The sequence below is a fragment of the Eurosta solidaginis genome, chromosome X, assembly GCF_040869045.1.
Source record: "Eurosta solidaginis isolate ZX-2024a chromosome X, ASM4086904v1, whole genome shotgun sequence".
Classification (NCBI taxonomy): domain Eukaryota; kingdom Metazoa; phylum Arthropoda; class Insecta; order Diptera; family Tephritidae; genus Eurosta; species Eurosta solidaginis.
In genome coordinates, this window is record NC_090324.1 from 75140761 (window position 1) to 75168279 (window position 27519).

At 41.2% G+C, this 27519-nt stretch overlaps 1 protein-coding gene and 2 pseudogenes across 1 annotated transcript in view; 2 read left to right on the top strand and 1 right to left on the bottom strand.

Annotated features, from left to right (window-relative positions):
• Nucleotides 1–27519, bottom strand: part of LOC137234275 (plexin-B-like) — an 890794-nt gene that overhangs the window by 646502 nt on the left and 216773 nt on the right. The gene's annotated exons all lie outside the window — the stretch shown is intronic.
• On the top strand, nt 12323–13194 carry LOC137234461 (F-box only protein 28-like; annotated as a pseudogene).
• Nucleotides 13678–14555, top strand: LOC137234462 (stimulator of interferon genes protein homolog; annotated as a pseudogene).

Genomic DNA, 27519 nt, shown 5'->3' on the forward strand with positions numbered 1-27519 from the left:
GCTTTCGTTCAGCTGTGTAGGAAGACCTACGTCGATGTCATCTTTTTCGCTTATGCCGCTTGAATTGCCAAGTAGGAAATGATTTGGCGTCAGAGCCTCGCTTTCGTGTGAGTCAAGCGGAACATACGTTAGTGGTCGCATGTTGATGATGCTCTCAACGCCGGCTAGGGCAGCTCTCAGCACTTCTTCGCGCAAACCACCTTTTGGTAATATGTCCATCAAGACTGATTTCACCGAGCGAACCATGCGCTCCCATGCCCCACCCATATGTGGCGCTGCTGGTGGTATAAAGGACCATTCGATTTCAGGATATTTTTGCATAATAGCGTCAGACGATATTTTCTCGATCTCTTCCGCCAGTATTCGACTGGCGCCTCTAAAATTGGTCCCGTTGTCGGATAGAATTCGCCTGGGAGCGCCTCTTCTTGCAATGAACAATTTGAAAATGAGGAGAAATGAGTCAGTCGAGAGTGATGGCCCAAGCTCAATGTGAACGGCTCGAATGGTCATACACGTAAACACAACGCCCCACCGTTTCTCATGCCTGCTTCCTGCCATCACGTCAAAGGGTCCAAAATAGTCAACCCCTGTGTATGCGAAGGGGTGAGTAAATGCTGCAAGACGATCTGCCAGAAGCCTGCCCATTTCTGGCGTGGCCCGTTGGTTGCGACATTGTTGACAGACCTTTGCAACCGCTCTCACTAATGCACGTAATCCCGGAATGCAGAATCGCTGCCTCATCTCATTTACCACTATCTCGTTGTGATGGTGATGGAATATGCGGTGGTAGAAGTCTGCGATGAGATTTGTAACGCTGTGATGCCGCGGGAGAATTATCGGCTGTTTTAGATCTGATGGCACTCCCCTTGCTTCGTCGATTCGTCCCTTTACGCGCAGCAGACCGTACTTATCTGTGAATGGAGAAAGTTTGTAAATTGAGCTTATACGACTTACCCAGCTATTTCTCAGTTGATTTAGTTCTTCGCTGTAACATTCGCGCTGGCACATACGAAATATCAGAAGCTCGGCACTTTTGCAAGTCGTATCGCACAGCAGCTTCTGAGTTATAGAGTTTTTAATCGGAGCTCTTATAGTCGATCGAAGAAAACGGAGAACGCACATCTGTGCTGAAGGTAGTTTCTCCCATTTTCTGAATCTTTTGGGATCTGGTGATGCACCCTCTTCAACCGAGATGTCAGCTGCTATGTGATGTATCGTTTCCAGGGTGGATTGCGATTGTTGTATTTCAAATGTGTGCCAGGAAGTGTCCGGTAGTCTCAGAAACTCCGGTCCTGTAAACCATCTGTCAGCGTTATTAAGGTCGAGTTTGGGATTCCACTTAGTGGCGTCGTCCGCGACGTTGTGCCTTGATGGCACCCACCGCCATTCGCTGACTTGTGATTCTTCTAAGATTTCGCCGACGCGTACGGCCACAAATTGGTGGAAATTTCTGGTGTCAGACCTTATCCAGCATAACACGTCCTTCGAATCGGACCAGAAGATACGACGGCTAATATGTATAGAGATCTCTTGTTGTATAAATTTAGCGAGCCGAAGCCCAAGAATTGCAGCCATCAGCTCAAGCCTCGGAACAGACAGTGGTTTCAATGCGGCGACTTTGGTTTTTGATGCTACTAGGCTGCACCGAACTTCGCCGATTACGTTGGAACGCAGGAATGCTACAGCCGCATATGCTGATATACCGGCGTCTACAAAAACATGCAGCTGATTATCGTCACTACGGCTCGCCAAGACATAGCAGCGTGCAATTCGGATGTCGTTAATGTATTTCCGATCGTTCTTTGTTATGCACGGGCTCGTCCCAGGCCACACCTGACCGCCAAACATCTTGCAGAACTGCCTTGGCCTCGATCACAAAAAAGCCTAGCAGACCCAAAGGATCGAATATCGTCATCACCACTCGGAGCATTTGCCTCTTCGTTGGTATACTTGATTCATCAAAAACATCCGGCTTGAAATTATGTTTGAAGGTTAACTCGTCACAGTTCGGCAGCCACCACATGCCGAGAACCTTCTGGAATTCCGAGCTTGGCTCGTCAAAGCACTTGTGTATGGACTCTGATCCTCCCATGAGTGCCTGCACAACTCGCGCAGAATTTGACAGCCAAATCCGCATCTCGAACCCGCCTTCACCGTGGATGTGACGGACATCATTAGCTAAGCGAACCATGTCATCTTCGTCGTCTACGCTATGCAGCCAATCGTCCACAAATGTGTTTTGAACGATTGCTGCCACTGCTTGAGGAAGCTCATTCTCGAAACGTTGCGCATTTTTGTCCTTTATACAGTCGGCTAAAGATGGGGAGCAAGACGCTCCAAACGTCATCACGGTCATAGTGAATACATCAGGTCGCCGGCTGGTATCGCCATCCCTCCAAAGAAACTGTTGCGCCACCTGGTCCTCTTTCCTACATGTATTTGGTGGAACATTTCACGGATGTCCCCGCATATAGCCACCGGTCGTTCGCGAAACCGAATTGTATTTAGTTACTTCGTCGGCGGAAAGCTTTCGAACGTACCCCTTGTCGATGTAGTGATTCATTTTCTCAATGACGAATTCTTTCAACTCGGCGCACTTTTCCATCTTTCTTTCAATACATTGAAGTCGATGATAAGCCATTTGAAAGGAGTCGGGTAAATCAATTATGTCGTATCTCCATAAGAGGCCAGTTTCCCACTTCTTTTCGTATGGTTTATATTTGACTGTATTCTGCATTATGGTATATGCACGTTCGTCTGCCTTTGGCCTGAGCGGTTTGACGGTGGGACTGGTACCTATCGATTCTATGGAAAAATATGTTCTCATAAAGTTGTCCTCTTGATTATCTCGCGTACAGGGGCATACGTGCAACAAGCTTTCCTCTAATGGATGATCGGAATTTTTATGGCCATATACCGACCAGCCTAACTTGCAACGCGCAGCTACTAGATCATCACCCTCGACTTCATGTACCTCTATCGGAATGGAGAGCTTTGTGTTATCCAAACCTATCAACAAACGTGCTCTGCAATTAGTGTATGGTACAATAGGCAGTGGTCTCAAGTGATGGTGTTCTGCCAGCTCTTCGGCGTTTAGAGATTGTTGCGGTAGCTCTAGGTTAGTGATGATGCGCACGTTACGCATACGGTATCGTGTTGAGTTTTCTCCTCTGCCTGATATTTCGCAAACTACAAACTTCGAATTAGCCTCTTGTTGAGTGATATCGCCTGTCCATCTCAAACAAAGTTCTTCGCTGGGACCGTCAAGCCCCAAGTGCTCGGCCAAACTATTGTCCATCAGTGTGCATGATGCTCCTTCATCAATCAGGGCAAACGTCTTTAAAGTTGATTTCGGTCCATAAAGAGTCACCGGAATGTAGCGGAAGATTGCTGTCTTGAATTTACGCTGATGGAATAGCACTGTGGGCCCGTCATTATTGTTCACCTTGCTGTTGTCAGCTGCAGATGATCGACTATGTAATAGTGGGTTGTGGGCCATTCTACAACCGTCAGCTCCGCACTCTTTCTTGGATGCACAGTGCCGAAGCAGATGCGTTTCGAAGCAACGGATGCATAGTTGTTTGTCCTTCACGTTCATTTCTGCTCTTTGCCTTGAAGTCTTGACACTCGGAGAGATTATGGTCGTTGCCGCAGAGATTACAGGGAGGTTTTGTTCTACCATGCTCTTTAGAATAACTGTCGTGAATGAGGACTCTTTCTTTGTTGCCCCTTCGTCCCGCCTTTTCTTCCCCAGTCGTATAAGTGGGAGAACTAAGTGGTGTCATTTGGCTGGCGCACGATGCAAGGCCAAAAAGCCAATCATCAAATGCTATAATGTCGACGCGAGCTGTGGTCATTCGACGGCGACCCCAATTTAGTTTCATATCCCCTGGAAGTTTGGCCAGCAACTCATTTATCAAGATTGGATCATTGAGATAGTCGCTAAGACCCAACGCCTGCATTGTTGCCCTATAATTTTGAACGGCCAGAGCGAGATCGATTAAAGTGTGAAACCGATCAGTTTTTACTGTTGCAGGGCATCATTAGTTTCCCTCTCACAGCTTCTAGAGCCGCCCCGCGTAGTGACTTTTGAAATCGAATTAGATTTTCCTGTTCGGTAAACCCACTACGCTCAGTTGATTGCTCGTAGTTCGTGATGAAGAGTGGCCACTCCTCTGGTTTTCCAGAGAAAGGTGGCAGATCTTTACTAAGAACTTGTCGCGCTGCCGCTTGCGATGGCGTCAGGCTTACGTCGAGATTGTACCGAGGCTGCGTGTATAGACCACCCCACGTGCTGTCGCTGACGGGCGCTAAACCTCCATGTGGTTGCCCGGACCAGCCGTGCACTGGTGATACATGTTGATATGGTGCGGCAGCGCCATATGTTCCTATATGTGCAGTGCCTACGTTAGCCTGTGATGTATCGAATGGCAATTGCGATGCATGTTGGTCGTTACCCCTTGAATGGATGTGAAAATGGTACTATTTGGTCCGTGACGGCTCTGACCGTACACGCACCCAGATGGGTGAGCAAACGTTGAGTTAAGCTGAGGTTTACCAATATAAGAGGGTACACCATTATAAAGATATTGGTTATGCATCATATGTGTGCTAGCATAACATGGCTGTTGATTTATGGGTACACCCAGGCCTCCGAGCCCGGCATGTAGCGATGTGTATGGTGACATTTGGTAAGCAATATTCGTGGGAAATATTCCGGGCACACTCGCTGGTATTGTGATAGCAGTTGTTCCAATTGATAAATTGCACCGCGTAACGTGCGATTGCGAATTACTGCTGAATGCACCAATAAGCGGAGGTGCATCACTAACAAGGGAAACTTCGGAATTTTGCCAAGTCATTCATGGCGTGTTAGCAAATGGTGGATGCGTAGAAATTCCCAACAATATATTTCCCACAACGTGCTTTCGATTGCCGTTTTCCACAAGTATTTTAAAATGTTGGCGGGTGGAAAAATAACACGTATTTTAAGCTGTATTACCTTGTAAAATTCATTTCATTCAGGTGCAATTCTGTACAAAGGAAATGGTTAACTTATATTGAAATTATATGATTGTAATTCTAATTATAAGCGTGGCCGCTAAAATACTTGTGCTGCTTGTCCTCCTTGTTCAACGCCGCCAACGAAAAGAAAAGGAACGGGCAAAAGCTCCAATTCAATGCCTTAACGTCAGTTGAACTCGTGTCGGCGATTTACTTGATATACAGCCACAAGGTTGCATTTTGAAGTAGAATAAATTTATAAATTTGTAACTTTAGGTACTTAAGGGCATACCGATTTGTTGCGCGCTAACAGTCGGATTTCGCCCATTTTTAATACCAAGATAAATTGAGTTCAGATAAGTACGTGAACTAAGTTTAGTAAAGATATATCGATTTTTGCTCAAGTTATCGTGTTAACGGCCGAGCGGAAGGACAGACGGTCGACTGTGTATAAAAACTGGGCGTGGCTTCAACCGATTTCGCCCATTTTCACAGAAAACAGTTATCGTCATAGAAGCTATGCCCTTACCAAATTTCACAAGGATTGGTAAATTTTTGTTCGACTTATGGCATTAAAAGTATTCTAAACCAATTAAATGAAAAAGGGCGGAGCCACGCCCATTTTGAAATTTTCTTTTATTTTTGTATTTTGCTGCTGGCGTTGAATGCTGACATAATTTACTTGAGTTTTTAAGCGGGGATTACCCTTATTGCTTTAAATGTATGAAAACATTTATTTGAAGCAATTTTTAATTTATAATTTATTTAATAATTTGGGAAAAATTTAAATAACATGACTTCAGGACGGACAAGGCGACAGCTGTTTCGATTATACCTCGTAAATCTCTTCAAAGCCTTTTCTCCCGGAAGTGGGATTTGAACCCGCACTCCTACGATGCACAGTGTTTCGTGTAGAACAAGCTAGCTGGACAAAATTATTTTCTGATATTTTTAGTTTCATATGTAGTTATTTATTACAAGTATAATATTTTTTCAGCCATATGTGCCTTTTTTCTTATTTTTTCTAAAATTTTATTTCTTTTTACTTTACTTTACTAGTTACTGATCAAGGAAAAAGTTATAGCGTAAGTTTTCTTTTATAATTATGTTACCATTCATTATCGTCACTGTCATTCGATGAGTCACTTGTGGAATAGTCATGAGCATCATTACTGTGAAAGCTTGAAACAACTGGGGTATTTATTGACTCCTCAACATTATCGGAGGACAGTAAATGTAAGACTTCTGAAGTCAGGCTTTCAAATTTTTTCTTGGGTATCTCCCTTAAGCTGTTAACTAAGGGATCCGATGTTATAAGTAACATATTCTTAAGATCTCTATTCGTGGCTACACGCGAATGCTTTTGTGTGTTATCATTCCTGATTTGTCTCAAATCTTTGTTACGGGCTTCTTGTGCTTCTTCAGAAAGTTGACCAATAGGCATGGAGAGTCGACAAGCCAAAACCAAGATTATCTCGGTTAGGCATAAAAACCCGTGTCTCATCATTCATATCTTTTGGAGTGGCACCACAAATATAACACTTTTGTGCGGAAGAAGTTTCAGTCAAAGCATTGCAAACTTTTCCGTCAATCATTGTTAGGAGCATGTTGTTATTTACAGAAACCTCGAATTCTTCGAGAAAGTACTTTGTTGACAACAAAGCTTTTACCTTCTCTAAAACTTTGTTCGTTTCAGAAACAATAAAATCTTTTGTTTCATTAAAGAAAATAAATTTAATTGGACGACAATACATCGTGGAAGAAGGTGGAGGATTCTGCCAAACAATGTTACCCTTTTCGTCCTGTAACTAGAGGAACGAAAGAAAATATAAACAAAAACTCATCAGTGTCAGCACTGCATGTGAATTGTTGCTTATATGTACTATGACCATCGCAACCCCACTTGCTGATTAAAGTAAATGACACAGATGTAGGTAACAAACTAACAAGAACTTCTTGATTTGCTAAAATTAAACGTTCAACAGTTTTATCTAATACGGCTTGAACTTTAATTTCAGCACTTGTTTCACCCACATCAATCTCATTTGGGTAGCATTCTGCCTTAGCTTTTCTTAAACTATAAAATGATGGATAAACCTTATGGCCTGCCTTGATACTCCACGAGTCGTTGTAGCCATGAGTCGTCGATTTGCTGTCTACATAGTATGCCAAAGCTTCTACATTGCTCAAGCATCTTGCAACTTGCTCACATGTTACCTTGTTCCTCGTTTTTTATGTGGTTTTTTGTGAACTTTTTATAATATTAGCAATATTCCTGTTGCCGGACATCCGCGTTGATACTTCTGCCGCATAAAGTAACTCACTAGGACTTCTAGATTGCAAGCGGTCATCCACTCGACGCCGTTTGGTTTTTTCACTGCAGCTAACAAAGTCCTTCTTTCGTCTTCCGGGGTCGGGGTTACCTGAAGAAGTGGTTGGTTGGTCTGGTGGCAACTTTGAATCCACCGTTATTGTAAATGTGAAGTCTGGAGCCGAAAGCCACTCCGAGTTTTTATTCAAAAATCGCTCCTTATGTCTTCCAGAAGTGTTCCTTATTGGCAGTAGTCATAATATGAAGGTTGAAACTGAGTTTAGCATCCATCGTGGCTCCCAAGTCAACAAAATAATTTACTGATACAAGACAAAAATTATCAATTACGTAAGAGGCTGCTGGCAAAGATCTCCGAGAGAGGCACATGAACTTACATTTATTGATGTTCAGCGGCATTGAATTCGCGTTGCACCAAGCAACTAAGCAGTTTAAATCCGCTTGAAGCAAGGGACGTTGTTCAATAGACGCATAAGACCTAAAAAGTTTTACATCATCAGCATACATTAAAATTTTGGAATATTTTATTATGTACAGATATCATTAATAAATAGCAAGAACAGAATTGGACCGAGATGACTGCCCTGTGGGACGCCAGAGGGAACATTAACGACATCTGAAAGAGTATTTTTAAAAATTACTTGTTGCGTTCTACCGCAGAGATATGAAGATATCCACTGAGTGAGACCAGGGGGCCTACTCTGTATTGCGATGCAAAAGAAAAAATACGCGAAATCGGTACTCTGTATCTTGACATTCGCATGTATATTTTGACTTTCGCATTCATATTTTGCCATTCGCAATTTTTCTCCCTTTTCGCATTGCCGGCACTCTGTAAAGCGAAAGCGAATGTCAAACAGCATTCATTTTCGCATTTTTCTTGCTACAAGTAATAGGCATTCGCATTGTTCAAATATGTAAGTATTAATTGATGATTTTATAAATTGATATCTTTATATTCATTTAAAAATATATAGGACAACTCAAAAAACAAAACAAACACAAAAGCAACAATTTGTAATCCTAGTGGACTTAAAATACATAAATAAATAACAATTAAATCGAAACCACTTTTTTATAAAGCATTTCTATTTGAAATCATGTAATTTTTTATTTGTTCTCTGATACAACTAGCAATATTTCCCATTCTATGATTTTCCACGTTTTCTGTATTTATCACGTTCACTTCTTCCAGTTCAATTTCTGAACTGGGAGGATTTCTTCATTTAAATCAATCCTTTCTTCATTTAAATCGTTCCATAATGCTACAGAATCCTTTTTTTAATTTGTTCAACAAAAATTAATCGTTTGCCGAAATTGTAATCGCCTTGTTTCTTTTGTTCTCTTTCTTTGAGTTTGGTCAGTGATGCATACTCAAGCAAAAAATTAGCGAAAAATAAAAAAGCGACATTGTTAGCGATGCGATAGCGCTACAGAGTTCCAATTACCTTTCGCATCGCAATTTATTTTCGCATCGCACTGCCTTTCGCATCGCAATACAGAGTAGGCCCCCAGGTTGGAAGCCAAGTCGATCCAGCTTGTGGATAAGCAATGAATGGGAAACTTTGTTAAATGCTTTACTGAAATCAGTGTAAATAACATCGGTGTGAAGATTTTCCCTAAATCTATTAGAAACATGAGTTGTGAATTCAAGTAGGTTGGTAATGGTAGATTTGCCTTTACAGAATCCATGTCGAGTCTGCAATCAATGCAGAAATGGAAAATGTTAGCTGATTGGTAACAATGGCTTCAAATACCTTTCGGATGGCAGACAATTTTGCAATTCCTCGATAATTTTCTACACATGACCTACTGCCGTTTTTATGGAGGGGTATTAGAAAAGATTCCTTCCAAGCAGAAAAAAACTCCACGTTTTAGGGACATGTTGAATAAATCAGTCTTGATAAATGTGTTCTGCGAATTTTTTGAGAAAACATGTGGGAATTAGGTCAGCACCGCATTTATAACGTTCCTTCAAAGAAGTTAAATATGTAAGAACCTCTTCTGGAGATATTGATGGAATATTAATTGCGTTAAGTGAGTAAAGTTGATACGGGCATTCACTAGACAAAGAAATTAATTCAGCGGAATAGTTAGATTTGAAAAATTGTGCAAATAAGTTTAGCAAAATCTTGATCGCCGCTAAAGAAATCATCACGGTATTTCATACCAGAAGGAAAGCCTTTAACTCTACGTTTAGAGTTCACGAAATCATAGAAAGCTTGCGGATTGCAAGTTATTTTCTTTTTTATCGCACAGAGATAGGTATTGTAACACTTTTTATTTAATTCAAAATATTTATGACGCAATATAGAGTACTTCAAGTAGTCCGAGTGTGAACCCGTCTTCTTGTACAGCTTGAAGGAACGCGATTTTTTGTTTTTTTTTAAGATTTCAGTTCTTTGGTGTACCAGTTCAGTGGAAACAAGTTTACGCTTAAGAATAGCGTGAATAATGGCATTGAAGTCAGAAACGTTTTTGTCAATATCTGCACCAGGCATGCTTAACGAACGAAACGATATCATTTCGTTACGATAATCAACGCTAATAAACGGAACGAAGTGACTTCGTTTCGTTTATTAGCGTTGATTATCGTAACGAAATGATATCGTTTCGTTCGTTAAGCATGCCTGATCTGCACCGTATTTGGGCCAAACTATTGTAATTTGGTTGAGATTATTAAAATTAGGCTTCGCGAATTCGAATCTAAAACTAGAGTCTTCCAATTCGTAAACTATTTCCAGCGAAGGATGGTAAGGGTCCTCACGTACAGTAAGAGGTTCACCCCTCCTGTTCGGCCGGGGTGCGTGTGCTCCTGGAGGTAGGTGGGCGCACCGGGGTCGATCTCAGTGGGAATAAGCGGGTTGGAATAGAAAATAAGCAAATATACGAGATTTCTCGTTATAATATATGATTTATTGGGTAAATGTAATACTAGCTGGTTGGCTGTTGAAATCCAAGAGACCGGTTGTATTGAAAGCTACAACCGTTGACCCGCAAAATCCTCCGTTTTGGGAGGGGAAGGCACCCACACATCAACCCCGACATGCATATGCATGAGTGCTGACAAAAAGCACACATACACGTGCATGTACATGCATGCACATGCATGTGGCGGTGATGGTGTGGGTGGTTATACATTAAAACGAGTATCGATTTGCAGAGTTGCATTGGGGGGATCGCAATCAGATGCGGAAAAGTTAGGCATCCTGCCTAAACATGCCGGCCCCCCTTGCGATACGCAACATCGTTTTACCCCCACCGATCTCCGACCGCTGAAAAGCAACGAGAAAAACGTTTGCATTAAAACTAAACTTAACCTAAATTGCGTATTTCGCGCGTCGCGGGTTACCGGGAGTCCTGCCCGACTTGCGCAGCATGCCACCTAAGCTAGGATGAAAAAGAAACATTAGAAGTGGAGGAAAGTGAATATTTCTTGCCTTTGGTTATACATAATTCTTAGATATTAATAGAATCCATGAAGTGATATGACGTAGAAGGTCCATCGTGCTGGACGAAGAGGCCGAGGTCTCCGTTCCAGACTGGCAAAAAAAATTTTTTTTTTTTTTTTGGACGGAGAGGCCGTGGTTTCCGTTTCAGATTCGCATTATTTTGTTTGGTTGGACGAAGAGGCCGAAGTCTCCGTTCCAGACTCGCATTATTTTTGTTTAGGTTTTTCTGGGCTGGACGAAGAGACCGAGGTCTCCGTTTCAGCGTCTAGTGTATCGTGTCGCTCTCGCGGCGGCTGGCCTTTTTTTTTTTTTTTTTTGTTGGATGAGGTGTAGCATCTTTTGAGGTGCCAGGGCGAGTGACCGTGAGATTGGCTGGGTGAAACGGCGGTGTTTTATTACAAAACGTATGTTAAAAGAGATGAGTTCGTACTTAAATTCGAAAGTGTACCAACTGCCGGTGCTTGCATGCAGATTGGCGATGCGTTCTCAACGACGCGTTCTATCTGCACGTACCATTTTGAGATAGCATGCAACCCTGTCGTGTATTTATTGGTTAGCTGACAGCTGGTATGGTGAATTTGTGGTGTGCGAGTATATATATACATATATGTATTTGCTTGCCCTTGAAAAGAACTAGGTCACTGGGGCAGTGGCACACTAAGCCAGTAGAAACAGTTGACTTTTTCCAATTTCGGGATTTTGTCGTGTCGGCATTCTTTTATTTCGGGACTCGGATTGTTTTTGTACCGAGCCCTTATAATGACTGTTTGTGATGTTTGTTGTTGAAAAACAACAAGTCCTGCCCCCAGCCAGAAAGCAGGCAGTACCGACGGCAAAAAAAAAATCAAAAAAATCATTTTTTGTTTGTAAATGCGAGCACTTAATTTTTAAGGAGGTGTTCGCCTTTATTTTTTTGTGTGTAAGTATTTTTTGGGACTGCCCGGGTCAAAAAAGCCGATCCCGATTTTGTTCCTTTTGCGGGTTTTCGGTACCAGTGTGCGTCACTTGATGCAGCACTAATATGATATGCCGAACCAAGTAGACATACATACATACATATGTATGTACATACGTTTGTTACAAATATGCCAACGGCAAAAGAGAAAACAAATGAACATTCATACACACCCGTGTATAGAATGTAGAATTCCAATGAATTGAAAGAAGCGGTAAAGAAATCGAATGATTTTTTTCCCGTTCTTTCAATTCTTTTTACTACGGCGCTTGGAGTACGGCGCATGGAAAATTGAGGAGGAAAAAATGGTAAGTTGGTTTTAATATTTATTCTTTTTGTAAAAGAATTTTTATTGTAGATTATTAATTAATATTACTTTTATTTTCAGGTGCATGCGGTGGAGATCAAGGAGAGCTGATGGGTTTAATGTGTCGTTCCCTTTTTTTTTTGTTTTCTAGGTTACCGGCATCGCAAAGGGGTGCTCCAACTGCGGCGTCGCACACACCTCTGCGATGCCCATTTGTGCACCTATTAACGGATTTTTTTGATATATTTGCAGGTTTTTTGGTGTTACCTCGCAAAATGAATGATGTCTGCATGGATATATTGAATTCAACATTTTCGCGTCTTATTACGCAAATATATAATCGTTTTCATGCAATTAAAGCGAATATGCCACGTCGTGGATCTGCGCGTCGCAATCATTCATTGGCTTGTGAATGTGATATAATTGAAACAAGCTATATACGTTTTTCATTGCCGCAAATCACATTTGGTAAACATATCGAAAGTGGTCACTGTTGCTTCTTTCCAGGAGCAATTTTAGATGAAGTTTATAATATTTTGAATTATATAAGAAATACACCCCGCCTTGAACGGCCTTATCGCGTTACCGATGAATTATTTTATCTCTCCACAATGGCCATGGAATACTTCGGAGATCGCATTGAACAAATTTTGCCTGATATTGCGTATTTTAATAAGGACTTTTTTAAATTGCCCACCACAACAAAAAGACCTGATTTGGTAACCTCCGTCGATCATGCTGACAGCGCCTCGTCTTCACCACCCCAAAGCAATATGGTATTGCGCAAGGTGCGCAAGGGTATACGCCAAATTAAGCAGGGTATGAAAATTTAAAACAATCAATTATCTGTATTGCGTGATGAATTGCGAAACTGTAAACGAAGATCATATGAGCAAGGCAACCAAATTGCAGAGCAACAAAATTATTAGGCGAACAGCAGAAACAAACGATGAAATATGCAAATCGTTTAGATGAGAATGATAAAAATAATGAAGAGATGGCACGAAAATTATCTACTTTGTTGCAGGAATTGAACAGGTGCAAAACTGAGTTGCAATATTGGACGCCCGATGAAGTTCTTGTTTCGAAATTTAATTTGAACATAACCCGTCGTGACACACACGCTGCTGGGCAACAATTGGCTTAATGATGAAGTCGTCAATTTTTATATTGAATCTAATCACTGAATGCGGTGAGACCAAGCATGAAACACATGGTCTACTTATGTGTAAGCAATGAATACCTTCTTTACACCCCGTTTACTTTCGGCTGGTCATAGTGGCGTGAAACGTTGAACACGCAAAGTAGATATATTCTCCAAAGATATAATTCCTGTGCCGGTGCAGGTTGTTGTTTGTTTATAATTTCCTCATGTGGACAATGTTTCACATATACAAAGTGCCCTTTTTCCGCATTTAAATTAAATATAAGTTATTGTGCTAATTAGAATAGTGAATTAAACGGCGCCTTAAGTCTAGCCCTGCATGCCTATAAATTGGAATGGATATGAGCAATGATGAAAATTTTGATACACGTAATAAATACAAACTGAATCGGAAAAAACGAAAAAAATGGATGCGGTTGGCGATTATATAGATGTTAACGTGCACATAATGTTCAATATATATATATAGCCGACATCATCCAACGACCTTTTAAAACACTCGTCGAATTTTTCAAGTACAAAAGTCACTATTCTCTTGAAAATCGTTTATGGACCATATTATGCCGCGCATACTTCTACAATGTTCCTTCAAGGGTTCTTTTCTTTTGTATTATAGGTCTTTCTATATATCGTGCGCGCATTAGTCGAAGCTTACATTTATTTCCACCTCTTCATTATTTGGCATACATGCCAATTTTATGCTTATACCACTGCGTCAATGTACCGCATAGCCCACTTGATTATGCTACGTTTATACGAGCCAATCATGGCTTAGATCTAGCCTCAAGTATGGCGGCTAATTAATTCCATGGCTATTTGAAGCTGACGGCTTATACCAATATTACAGGCATAAGGGAGCGCATCAATATGTATGAGCAGAGACATGATGTGAAATTCGCATTAAATCGCCTCATCATACTTGTGCCAAGTCAACTTTTTATTAAGTCAAAATTTGAAAGCCCTTACTTGGAGAAGGCGGAGCCGCTGCCCAAACTATATAAATCGTGCAAGAGTTTACCGCCCATATACAAATTATGTTTATCGGTTTACTGCTATATGACGCTAGAAGGCGCAACGCCAATTTTAACATTTTTTGAAACATTAAATTTTCCACCAACAAGTTCTAACGAAATTCGTCAAATGAGAGAAATTTTTTTTTTTTGTTTAAGTACTTAAAGAAGTTGGTAGGAGAATGGCCGGAAACCGAGCAAGGAGGTGTATTTAGTTGTATGTGTGCTGAGTATATAACAAGAAATCGTGAGATAACATTTTCGCAGCAACATATAGAGTACTTCCGTCACAAAATGATACTAGAAATTGTGCGTGGCGGATTGTTTCCATAAAAAATAAATGAGTTATAAAGGTCTTCAAGAAATAGTAGCGTGCTGAGTAGTATCGTATGTGTGGATGGGAAGACCTTGAAAAGAAGACGATTTTTCGTTAGCGTTGAATCTGGCAAAGTCCGAGAGAATGGTTATTGATTTTTTTTGGAACGTCGACTCCCAGGAAACGTAAATTTGTTTGGCCTTTGCACCTTAATCCATACTGACTAAGCCGTTGAACCTCTTACATTACAAAGTTTGCAGCAACTTATACAGTGGGGATTTGATTTAGCATTAAATACCTTAAATGAACTTCCCGATGAAGTAATTAACGCGAAAATGAGTAAAAGCAGGGACATGATAAAAGCAGAGATAGTGTCGTTATTCACAGTAAAACAAAAATCAGCATAATGCAGGTTGTATTTTCAATATAGCACGTTACGCATTTATGCAAAAACTTCTATTTTTAGCCGCAACGATTGCCAACGAGGATTTCAGTGCAACTTGGACAAGAAGCACAGAAAATTAAATGCGCCAATGAGCACCGAGAAAATTTAATTCAGTTCCATCAAATGGAATTGAACGAAAGGCGACAAAGGGCCATTTTCAACAAGGATGGATGCAGTATCAGTGAGTGGGTGAGTATGATTGAATAAGCTTACACTTAAGCTGTTTGATATAAGTTCAGAAAAATTTTATTGATTTGAATCAGTTACTAGAGGTTTGTTCGTCAATGATGACAGATCTTTGACCCTCCCAACTGAGAAATCTGGACGGGTTCCTTTGACTAAGTAAGGAAAACGGGGACTAATTCAATCCCCTTCAGTGAAATTGTAGTAGACAAGTGTCTTTAGTAGGATATTAGTAGTGCTAATAAACTTGTCAATGCCACAAGTTTTTGGGGATTTAATTCATCTTCTACTATATATTCAGTGAGTTGATAAAGTTAAGTTGGTTTGGTCATTTCTTCAGAACTTGTTTGAAGATTGCTGCACCATCCCAATATTTGTTGCCAAAACTCCCTATATGAGCATAAGTTCAAGGCATTTTGTCACAAGAGGGGGTTAATGAAAATCATTCTGAGATGAAGCGTCCTTCAATCTAGCTCTAATATAGGGCGGCCCTGTGACATATCCTGACAAAACATAAAAAAATAGAAAAAATGGCTTGTTGTCTGACAATCTTATATTCCTACCTTAACTTGGACAGAAGAGTCCAACTTTTGTGCGATCCTGCTAAACAGGGCGTATTCACCCATTTTGTCAGAAATTTCGGAAAGCTTTTGTCCGTTTAAGTCTTCATGGAAGTGGTCGAGAGATTAATGTTCCGAACATACGGAACTTGACGCCGAGCGATGAATTTGATGTGGCTTAGGTTTCGTATGTTTGTAGGTTTACGAAAGTCCACGCTTCCATGGTTTCCGTACTTTTCCTAAACCCCCTTGTGACCGAATCCTAGACTCCACTAAGCAAAGCTCTGTAAAACGATGTCAACCCATATTTAGTATATGGCTGTCCCTACTCATTCAGTAAAAAAATCCTGTTGGTGTCGTGCTTTTGGCCGAGTGTATCTATGTTCTCTGGCAGACAGTGAATCTGCGTTAGGGTTCTGGTGTCCTCGTTCTGGGATAACGAGTCAGTTGGGGTTGTTTCTGTAAAAATTAAAAAATAAGTGTTTAGTGGCAGATGGGCGATCTGCATTAGGATTGTTGGTTGGCCTCGTTCCTGGTGAACGAGAGCTGGGTTTGATTTTTTTTGAAAGTAGGGATATGGAGGAACGGAGGGATTGTTAGGAGGAGCTCGTCGCCTCCTCGCAATCCGTCTCTTCCGGTGGAAGAAGGATCAGTTTGACCAAAGGTCGTCTGACTTGACCCTTCTCTGTTTTGAGGTCGACTACACGTACTCGGTCATCTTCGCCGGGGTGTACGTTGACAACTCGACCTAACCTCCATTCGTTGGGAGATAAGTTGTCCTCTTTGAGGACAGCGAAATCTCCCACTTTTATATTCTGTCTGGGATGCTTTCACTTCACTCGTTTTTGAAGTTCGGATAGATATTCGGTTTTCCATCGCTTTCAGAAAGTGTGATGGAGGGCTTTGAGTTTCTGCCACCGATTGATCATCGAGGCAGGGCTCTCACTAGCATCCGGCTCTCGCGGAGCCAGTAGATGGCTGCCAGTGAGGAAATGTCCTGGGGTGAGCGGCTCTAGGTCCGTCGGGTCATTGGATGCCGGGCTGAGCGGCCGCGAGTTCAGGCATGCCTCGATGCGGCACAAGAGGGTATGGAATTCCTCGAATGTGAATTTGTGTGGTGAGGCTATCTTTTTGAAGTGGCTTTTGAAGCTTTTCACTCCAGCCTCCCACAGCCCTCCCATATGGGGAGCGCCCGCAGGGATGAAATGCCACGTGAGTGACTGGTGGCTGTACTTCGAGACAGCATTGTCTCGGGCTTGTGAAATGAAAGTTTTAAATTCCGATCGTAGGGATCGTGAGGCTCCGACAAAGTTTGTACCGTTGTCGGAGTAGACGTTTTTGGGACATCCGCGTCTAGATATAAAACGGGCAAAAGCCGCAAGAAATGATGGGGTGCTGAGGTCAGTAGTGGCCTCCAGATGAATCGCTCGTGTGGAAAAACACACGAAAAGGCAGACATAGCCTTTGGATAGTCGACACCCTCTACCGCGGTAACTTTTGATGTCGAAGGGTCCGGCGAAGTCGACTCCAGTATTCGTGAATGCACGGCTGAAAGTCGTGCGTTCGCGAGGGAGAATACCCATAAGTTGGGTCTGAGCAGGCTTTCGGTGTATAGTGCAAACTTTGCTATTATGAATGGTTGCCCTAATCATGGTTTTGATGTTAGGACTGTCAGATGGGATAAACGGCAGTTGTATGGGAGGAGGATTGGGTGGCGTTCAGTAAAAGCTAAGACCTTTGACGCCCCGAGTCGCCCTCCTACCCGAATGATGCCGTGTTGGTCTAGGTAGGGATTAAGTGAGAGTATTGCATTTTCCCTGCAATTGGTTTTCCGGCCTTTAGATCACTATATTCGGAACTATAGTGTTGTTTCTGATAGATTTTAATTAAGAGTTGGGTTACTGATTTGATCTCATCAGGAGAGATTAAAGGTGACTCGACCTGAAATGATTTTTTTGTTTTGGGGTGAGTTCTTCGGTAGAACCTCATTACGTATGAGAGCACCCGTAAAGCCCTAGGTAGGTCTGAAAAGCGTTGAAGAACATCGGTAGTATTTACTGTTGTTGTTGCGCGGGTCTTCGCCCTCTTTTCCTCTACGGAGGTGATGTAGTCACTTTCTTGTGCTGGCCATTGGGAAGTGTCTTCTTGCAGCCAAGAAGGTCCATGCCATCAGAACGAATTGTTGACCAATTCAGACGCAGGTAATCCTCTGCTATCTAAATCTGCTGGGTTAGATTCTGAATATACGTGCAACCAGTCCTTATTTCCGACCATGTCGATGATCTTGGTGATCCGATGTGCGACGAAAGTGGACCAAGAACAAGGCGGTTTCCTTATTCATGCGAGGACGATAGTTGAATCCGTCCAAAGGTGCACTTTCACTGGTCCCAATTTAAGGTTTCTGAAAATTGATTCGGTGATTTCTGCTAACAGCACGGCTCCGCAAAGTTCCAATCGTGGAAGAGACAGGGTTTTCACCGGGGCTACTCGGGTCTTTGCTAGCATTAGGTTTGTCCAGATGTCATTATCCGTTTTCACGCGCATGTAAACGGCTGCTGCGAAGCCTTCTCGGATGCGTCACAAAATCCATGGATCTCGATGTCGGTTCATCTAGGTATCCTGATTTTATCGATTTCATGGTATTGGTCGGTGAAGGTTTTCCATCGTTCCAGCGTACTGGTAGATACTGGTTCGTCCCAAGCGGTGCCTTCCAACCAAATACTCTGCATGAGTATTTTTGCCACAATGACCATTGGTGCCAGCCATCCCAAGGGATCGAAAAGTTTGGCGATTGCTGATAGTATCGCTCTCTTCGTAATTTTTCCGGGTTTTCCAGCGTCCCTGCTTTAAAATAAAATAAATCGGAGAGGGCATTCCATCGAATGCCTAACGCTTTAACTGAACTGGTATCTTCGAATGCCAGGAAGTTTTCATTGAGCAGTTCTGCTTTGGGGATGTCCCTTAGAATGTCCTCTGAATTGGATGTCCATTTGCGAAGTGGAAAGCCCGCTGAGTGTAGGACTTGACGAATTTCATCTCTGGCTATAATAGTCGATGTGATCGCATGTCCACCCGCTAACACGTCATCTACATACATGTATTCTCGTAGTATGTTAGCCGCTGTAGGGTGTGAATTTGACGCGTCGTCTGCCAGTTGTAGGAGCGTTCTTATCGCGAGATATGGAGCGCAATTCAGTCCGAAGGTAACCGTCTTTAATTCATAAAGACTAATAGGGTCATTCGGGGACGTGCGATGCACAATACGTTGAAATTTGGTGTGATTTTCGTTCACCCAAATTTGTCGATACATCTTTTCGATGTCGCTATTGAAGACGAAACGGTATAGTCTCCAACGTAAGATAAGGATGGGTATATCGGCTTGTAGAACTGGGCCTGGGAGGAGAATATCGTTTAGGCTATTGCCGTTGGCCGTAGGGCTCGAGGCGTTAAATACTACGCGTACCTTGGTGGTTGTACTTTCTGCTTTTACAACGGCGTGGTGGGGCAGGAAGTAATGATCCGAATCGTCGGATGGGATATTCTCTTTCAATTTTTCCATATGTCCGAGCGTTTCATATTCTGACAACACCCGAAAATATTCCTTACCTAAATCTCAGTTTTTTATTAGCCGCCCCTCATTCCGGAAGAATTGAGAGCATGCACGCTTCAGGGATGGTCCTAAGTTAATATTGTTAGGGTAATCCTGCCGGAATGGTAGTGACACGGTGTATCTTCCATTCTCACGTCGCTGCGTTGTTTCTTTAAATAGTTGTTCGCAGTACCTTTCATCTTCATTTAATATTTTATTTTTGGATACATTTTCTACCTCCCAGAAAGCTTTGAGTTGGTTGTCTAACGCAACCTCGTTGTAGAAAGACATAATGCTCTTCGTTGGATTCGGTGATTCGATACGACCGGTCAGTATCCAACCGAACACCGTCTCTTGGGCTAAGAGTGTGTTTAGCACATTCTTTTTTATACCGTTCATTATAATTTGGGGATATATGTCTCCGCCAAGTATGAGGTCTACGTCTTCGTTGACGTAGAACCTCTTGTCTGCCAAAACCAAGTCTGGGAATGCCTGCATAGTCATTGCTGATATGGCAGGATGGAAGATTCGCAGTGAGTTTCGCTAGAACTAGTACGGGTGTAGTCAGGCAGAAGCAGGGATCCACTGGTGAACGTAGTTCGATGTTGGATGCTTCTTTCACCTGAGCTGACACCGCATTTGTGATGCCTGAAACATGGGCATGCATTTTCCTCGCTGGCAAGTTGATTCTGCGTTTCAGTCTTTCAGTTATAAAGGAACATTCAGACCCAGAATCAATTAATGCCCGCGCGGAGAAGTCGGTACCATTATGGTGAATGTGTACGCGAGCAGTTCCTAATAGCACGCCTGTGCTGGAATTGGCATGGCAGGATTTGACATTCTGATTCGCAGAGGAAGGTGGTTGTCCCGATTCCTGTCTTTTCCTTGCCTGTGCCGAAGTTGATGGGGCATTATCTGCATCTTTGAAGGGATTTCGTACCGCCGGTTGCTGAAGTGTGTCCGCATGCAGGAGCGTGTGGTGACGAGAGTGGCATTTGGAACAGTTGTATGAACTGGTGCACCTCGTCACTGTGTGTCCTGGGGATAAACAATTCAGGCAGCCATTTGTGGATTTGACGAATTTAATCCTTTCTACTGGGTTTAAATCGCAAAAACGTGAACAGTTGCGTAACCTGTGCTCCGTAGATTTGCACATTTTACACATTGATTTTGTTGTTTGCTTGGTTACTTTGGTTTGAAAAGCACCAAGTCTTTTTGTAGGGTTTTCCGTCGACTGGCGCGACGTGTTTGATTTTTGCACTTTAGAAGTGGCATTCCCTGTAAAACCAGACACGGTTTCAAGTGTCTGGAAACGATTTGACAAGAATTTGTCCATATCCTCCCACTTGGATATGTCCGTCTTGTGGTCAATGCTCTGCTCCCATAGAGCCAACGTATTTTCAGGTAATTTTGTCGAACATAAATAGGTAATAATCGCATCCCAATTTGAAACATCGATCTGATGTGTTTTTAAAGATGCCAAGCAATTATTTATGTCGCGCTGTAAGGTTTTGATAGAGCTGCCGCACTCGCTATCTATCTTTTTCAGATTAAACAAAATTTGTAGTTGTGAGTTTACGAGAATCCGCTTATTCTCGTATCTCTCACATAGGTTTTTCCAGGCTGTTTCGAAGCCTTCATTTGTCAAGGGACATTTCTTGACGATGTCGTTTGCCTCACCTTGAGTTTCCTGATTGAGGTGGAACAACTTTTCTACCGGGCTTAGGCGACTGTTGTTTTTGTATATGGCCGTGAACAGGTCACGAAACGTTGGCCAAGATAGGTAGTCGCCCTTGAACACCTCAGTATCACAAGCTGGCAGGCGGATACTGTGTTCGCGCGCGCGTTCTCCCTCAGGTTTGACTGCCCTATCTTTTTCCTCCTTCAATTTGGCTTGAAGTTCAGCCATGTTCGACATGCATCGCAAGAATACGGCATATGCCGCTTTATGCTTGATCTTCACCGCTGCAATTTTCTTTGCGTCGAGCGTGTCAGAGCCAAGCAACTCCTCTAGGGCGTTCTCTGCTTTTTCCCACTTAGCTTGCAACTCTTTTTGCTGTATTGCAAGAGTGTGTACAGTGTGCAGAGCCGCATTGATATCATTAAAATCGGCCTCGAATTCGATTATTCGATCGGCCAATCTAATGTAGGAGTCCATGTTCATGGTTGAAAAGTGGAGAGCGAATTAACCAAGGGATATAAAACTTGAAAACCTGAGCGAATCACCCAACCAACAACTATTAAAATTACGCAAAATTGATTTATTACTCTTAATTTGTTTATTTTTGTCTGACTTTGCAGATTATTTGTGCCTTAAAACAAGGAGCAGGGGGAATCAACACCAATGTGTATTGTGCGAAGTAAAGGGGGGCCACTCGCCACTTCAACCTTCAATTTTATTATAAGATAAGTGCGCGCGTTGATATAAACTCGACGAAAAGTGTGAAACCGTGAAATAAATCTTACGCAACAGAGAACAAAACTGTGTAACAAGATTAATTAGAGAAATTAGTGAAAATAATGTGATGCAAAAAGAAAATTTACATCGAATGGCGTGAAATTTTATGTGAAAGTGAGGTTATGTGTACCTCTTCCTTGTGCTGTGTCCGGAGAGCCTTGCCGCTGGTGGGGGGACAGACCAGATAGTCACAAGGAATCTTAAACGACGTTAATGCAACGCGTTTGCATTTATTTTCCTTTTTGGCACTACACAGTTTTTTCACACTTTTCGCGGTTAACTTCAATCACGTATGGCACTTTAGATCGATTTTTCGCACTTTTATTTATTATTTTAACCAAAAAAAATGTGGCAAGAAATATTGCACTTACTGTGAACTTTTTGGTGATTTGTATGTTCTGGTGATGATGTGGCAAGATGACTTGTGGTGTTGCTGATGGCTTAATCTGGCTGTCGCTTGCTCAGTGTTTTGCACACTGGTATTAAATAATAGACCTTCCAAATTTTGTAGTATAGCTGTTGATGGGCAAATATTTTTCCGTATAACTTTTCATGTTAGGAATTCTGAAGTGTGTGCGGTCAGCTATGGTATCTTGTGATGTGGACTGTATATAGGTACTGTATTCCAAATTCCTGGTGAAGAAGGACCAAATGTTCGGCCGGGGTGCGTGTGCTCCTGGAGGTAGGTGGGCGCACCGGGGTCGATCTCAGTGGGAATAAGCGGGTTGGAATAGAAAATAAGCAAATATACGAGATTTCTCGTTATAATATATATGATTTATTGGGTAAATGTAAAACTAGCAATAGTTACAATATTACCTGAATAAACGCAAAAACACGGCAGAGATCGCTGGCGGCAGATGTTAGCTGGTTGGCTGTTGAAATCCAAGAGACGGGTTGTATTGAAAGCTACAACCGTTGACCCGCAAAATCCTCCGTTTTGGAAGGGGAAGGCACCCACACATCAACCCCGACATGCATATGCAGAGTGCTGACAAAAAGCACACATACACGTGCATGTACATGCATGCACATGCATGTGGCGGTGATGGTGTGGGTGGTTATAAATTAAAACGAGTATCGAGTATCGATTTGCAGAGTTGCATTGGGGGGATCGCAATCAGATGCGGAAAGTTAGGCATCCTGCCTAAACACCTCCTAAGAATGGATTTTGATGTATCATCAACAAATACCAGATCAAGTACCCTCCCGAATATGTTTGGAACTATATTTATCTGTCTTAGGCAAAGTTCAGTTATTTCAGCTAAAAAGTCGATGCTGGACAATTTTGAAGAAACCGGTACAATACCATGGTCGGATGTGGTCCATGATACGTGCGGAAGATTAAAGTCACCCAAGACAATTATCGAGTCAATAGGCTTCAACATTGAACTGATATCTTTCAGTAACGAAATATGGTTCATATACACCGAGGGATCTGAAGATGGTGGGATATAGCAAATGGCAATATAGGTAAAACCTATTCCCAGCACTTAAATTCCGTAGCTTCAATAACAGGTAAATTTACCTCAGCGGAAGATATAGAAGAATGTACCGCGAGCAAAACTCCACCTCCAACTCTGTTCAAGCGGTCATTTCTATATATTTGGTAATCATTGCTAAGAACCTCCGAATTAAAAATATGAGGCTTTAACCAAGTTTCAGTAAAAGCGATGATATTGTATTCCTTGGCGTTTGAGTTTAGTTGTAGTAAATTAACATTTAAGAACCTGATAATCAGATACTTGTCATAAAGTTAACTATACTTTTTATATAAGCTATGTAAACTTGAAGTTTTGTATATTAACAGTCTATAAACACCTTGTTTATTTAATAAATAAATAAATATAAATATAAGTGATCTCAAGTATAGTTCAGTTAGTTCCGTGTTTAGGCCTCTTACATTTTGATATAATATATATTAATAATTAATATTGCGGGTTCGAATCGAGCTCAAGGCCTAACAATAATTTTTTATCATTATTATTGTAATGATACATTTTTTCTTAATTGAAAAAATTTTTAAATTAGAATAGAAGAAAGAAAAAATTTAGACAACTGCCAAAGCTCGTTGTATAGATCCATTTCGGGAACTGCTAAATTCCTTCATCGGCAACGTTTAGGCGCCGCTGCTATAACCATTCAGCCATCCCAGCGGTTTTTTGTTTGTCTTCATTAATCCTACTTCTATTCTGTTTCGTGCCAATTGATATTCACAACACTGCGACATCTGTTGCAGGATGGCTGTGAAAATTGGACTTGTTTGTTGGCAATGCCGCCATAGTGTCATATTTTATTGACACTTTTTCCCCGTGCTCTGGGATGTATTAACAATTTTTGTTGTTATATCGGCCTACTGATTTTAAGATCGCGGGTTCGAATCGAGCTCAAGGCCTAACAATAATTTTTTTTATCATTATTATTGTTATGATACATTTTTTTCTTAATTGAAAAAATTTTTAAATTAGAATAGAAGAAAGAAAAAATTTAGACAACTGCCAAAGCTCGTTGTATAGATCCATTTCGGGAACTGCTAAATTCCTTCATCGGCAACGTTTAGGCGCCGCTGCTATAACCATTCAGCCATCACAGCGGTTTTTTGTTTGTCTTCATTAATCCTACTTCTATTCTGTTTCGTGCCAATTGATATTCACAACACTGCGACATCTGTTGCAGGATGGCTGTGAAAATTGGACTTGTTTGTTGGCAATGCCGCCATAGTGTCATATTTTATTGACACTTTTTCCCCGTGCTCTGGGATGTATTAACAATTTTTGTTGTTATATCGGCCTACTGATTGACTTGGCACGAAACAGAATAGAAGTAGGATTAATGAAGACAAACAAAAAACCGCTGTGATGGCTGAATGGTTATAGCAGCGGCGCCTAAACGTTGCCGATGAAGGAATTTAGCAGTTCCCGAAATGGATCTATACAACGAGCTTTGGCAGTTGTCTAAATTTTTTCTTTCTTCTATTCTAATTTAAAAATTTTTTCAATTAAGAAAAAATGTATCATAACAATAATAATGATAAAAAATTATTGTTAGGCCTTGAGCTCGATTCGAACCCGCGATCTTAAAATCAGTAGGCCGATATAACAACAAAAATTGTTAATACATCCCAGAGCACGGGGAAAAAGTGTCAATAAAATATGACACTATGGCGGCATTGCCAACAAACAAGTCCAATTTTCACAGCCATCCTGCAACAGATGTCGCAGTGTTGTGAATATCAATTGGCACGAAACAGAATAGAAGTAGGATTAATGAAGACAAACAAAAAACCGCTGTGATGGCTGAATGGTTATAGCAGCGGCGCCTAAACGTTGCCGATGAAGGAATTTAGCAGTTCCCGAAATGGATCTATACAACGAGCTTTGGCAGTTGTCTAAATTTTTTCTTTCTTCTATTCTAATTTAAAAATTTTTTCAATTAAGAAAAAATGTATCATAACAATAATAATGATAAAAAATTATTGTTAGGCCTTGAGCTCGATTCGAACCCGCGATCTTAAAATCAGTAGGCCGATATAACAACAAAAATTGTTAATACATCCCAGAGCACGGGGAAAAAGTGTCAATAAAATATGACACTATGGCGGCATTGCCAACAAACAAGTCCAATTTTCACAGCCATCCTGCAACAGATGTCGCAGTGTTGTGAATATCAATTGGCACGAAACAGAATAGAAGTAGGATTAATGAAGACAAACAAAAAACCGCTGTGATGGCTGAATGGTTATAGCAGCGGCGCCTAAACGTTGCCGATGAAGGAATTTAGCAGTTCCCGAAATGGATCTATACAACGAGCTTTGGCAGTTGTCTAAATTTTTTCTTTCTTCTATTCTAATTTAAAAATTTTTTCAATTAAGAAAAAATGTATCATAACAATAAAAATGATAAAAAATTATTGTTAGGCCTTGAGCTCGATTCGAACCCGCGATCTTAAAATCAGTAGGCCGATATAACAACAAAAATTGTTAATAATTAATATTATAATGGCGGCCACCGTGGTGTGATGGTAGCGTGCTCCGCCTATCACACCGTATGCCCTGGGTTCAACTCCCGGGCAAAGCAACATCAAAATTTTAGAAATAAGATTTTTCAATTAGAAGAAAATTTTTCTAAGCGGGGTCGCCCCTCGGCAGTGTCTGGCAAGCGCTCCGATTGTAATTCTGCCATGAAAAGCTCTCAGTGAAAACTCATATGCCTTGCAGATGCCGTTCGGAGTCGGAATAAAACATGTAGGTCCCGTCCGGCCAATTTGTAGGGAAAAATCAAGAGGAGCACGACGCAAATTGGAAGAGAAGCTCGGCCTTAGATCTCTTCGGAGGTTATCGCGCCTTACATTTATTTATTTATTTTTTTATTTATATATTAAGGACAGATTTAATATTTAGTTTTTTGCAGCATTATTGTTATGAGGAACGGTAGCAAGATTACGAATATTAACGTTGCGTCTGTGCTCCGGGTGGCCAAAATAAATTATTCAAAATTGTTTCAAAATGTTGCGCTGATACGTCAATCTTAAATGACGAAATGTCTCTAGGATAATTAAAATTAAATTTACGAATAGTCACATTTTCAGATTTAAGTTTACTTATGATGTGCGACTTCAGGTCCTCTTATGTAGTGTCTCTCTCGAATCTGGACACGAAAATCGACTTTTTAATCGGGACAGTAATCAATCTACTAGCCGGCGGTTCAGATTCCGCAGAGGGGTTTTGGGAAACCTGGTTCCTTTTTGTGGAGGGTACGGTAGATACAGTTGAATGAGCCTTCGATGTCGACTGCTAAGGGACTCGGAGAGGACAGATTTATCAATACAATAGTTGGAGGTGGAAGATCTGGAGGTGAAGGAACTTTGGGATCAGCATCTATAGTCGGAGCTGGAAGGCAAACATCGATAGACCTACGATTATTATCCGGAATGTTTACATTTGAATGTTTGAAAGACTTAAATAAGCTTTCATAATGCTTAAACTTCTCGGATAAAGCGGAAATCTCTCTGCCTATTTCAGAAAATGCATCTCGGGCCTGTTTGAAGACCTTGAAAAGATCAATTTCGGTAGGCCTACATTTCAAACAAGCCCAACGTACTCCCTTATCGTTATCGTTAAGTGCGTCAACCACTCGTGCTGATAAACTGACGCACTTCATATGGGCAAGCCCATCGCAAGGCCAGCATGCCACGAAGGGATGTGATTCACTTTTTACTAAGCAGTTGGGATACAAACACGACATTCTTAATAAATTTATAGAGGATTAGGAATAAATATATATATAAATGCTACAGAAGACCGATAATTAATAAAATAGGAAAAGTATGAATATTAATTGAACGATAGCACAACGGGTTACAACAAAAAATACAACAGTTTGAAAGTAGCTGTTTGAAAGAGATATGCTGTATGAGCAGTTTGAGATGCACTGCAATAACACTGAACAAACTGCGCAAACAGCTGTGACACTGAGGAAAGAATGTGCACGCAAAAAATCAAAAATAAAAACAAAATACACTATTAAAAACTGAAGCCTATCAACAGCATCAACACAATGCAAAAGTACTCGGCAATTCAACTGCAAATAAATATGTACATATGTTTATATGCAAAATTGATGAAAATTTTAATTTTTAATATTAAAACTTTAAGTAAAAGCAATTGAATTTAAATTTAATTTTATGATTCAGCATACACAAATTATAGCACTTCACCAACTATGTGACCAATAAAACTATATTTAGT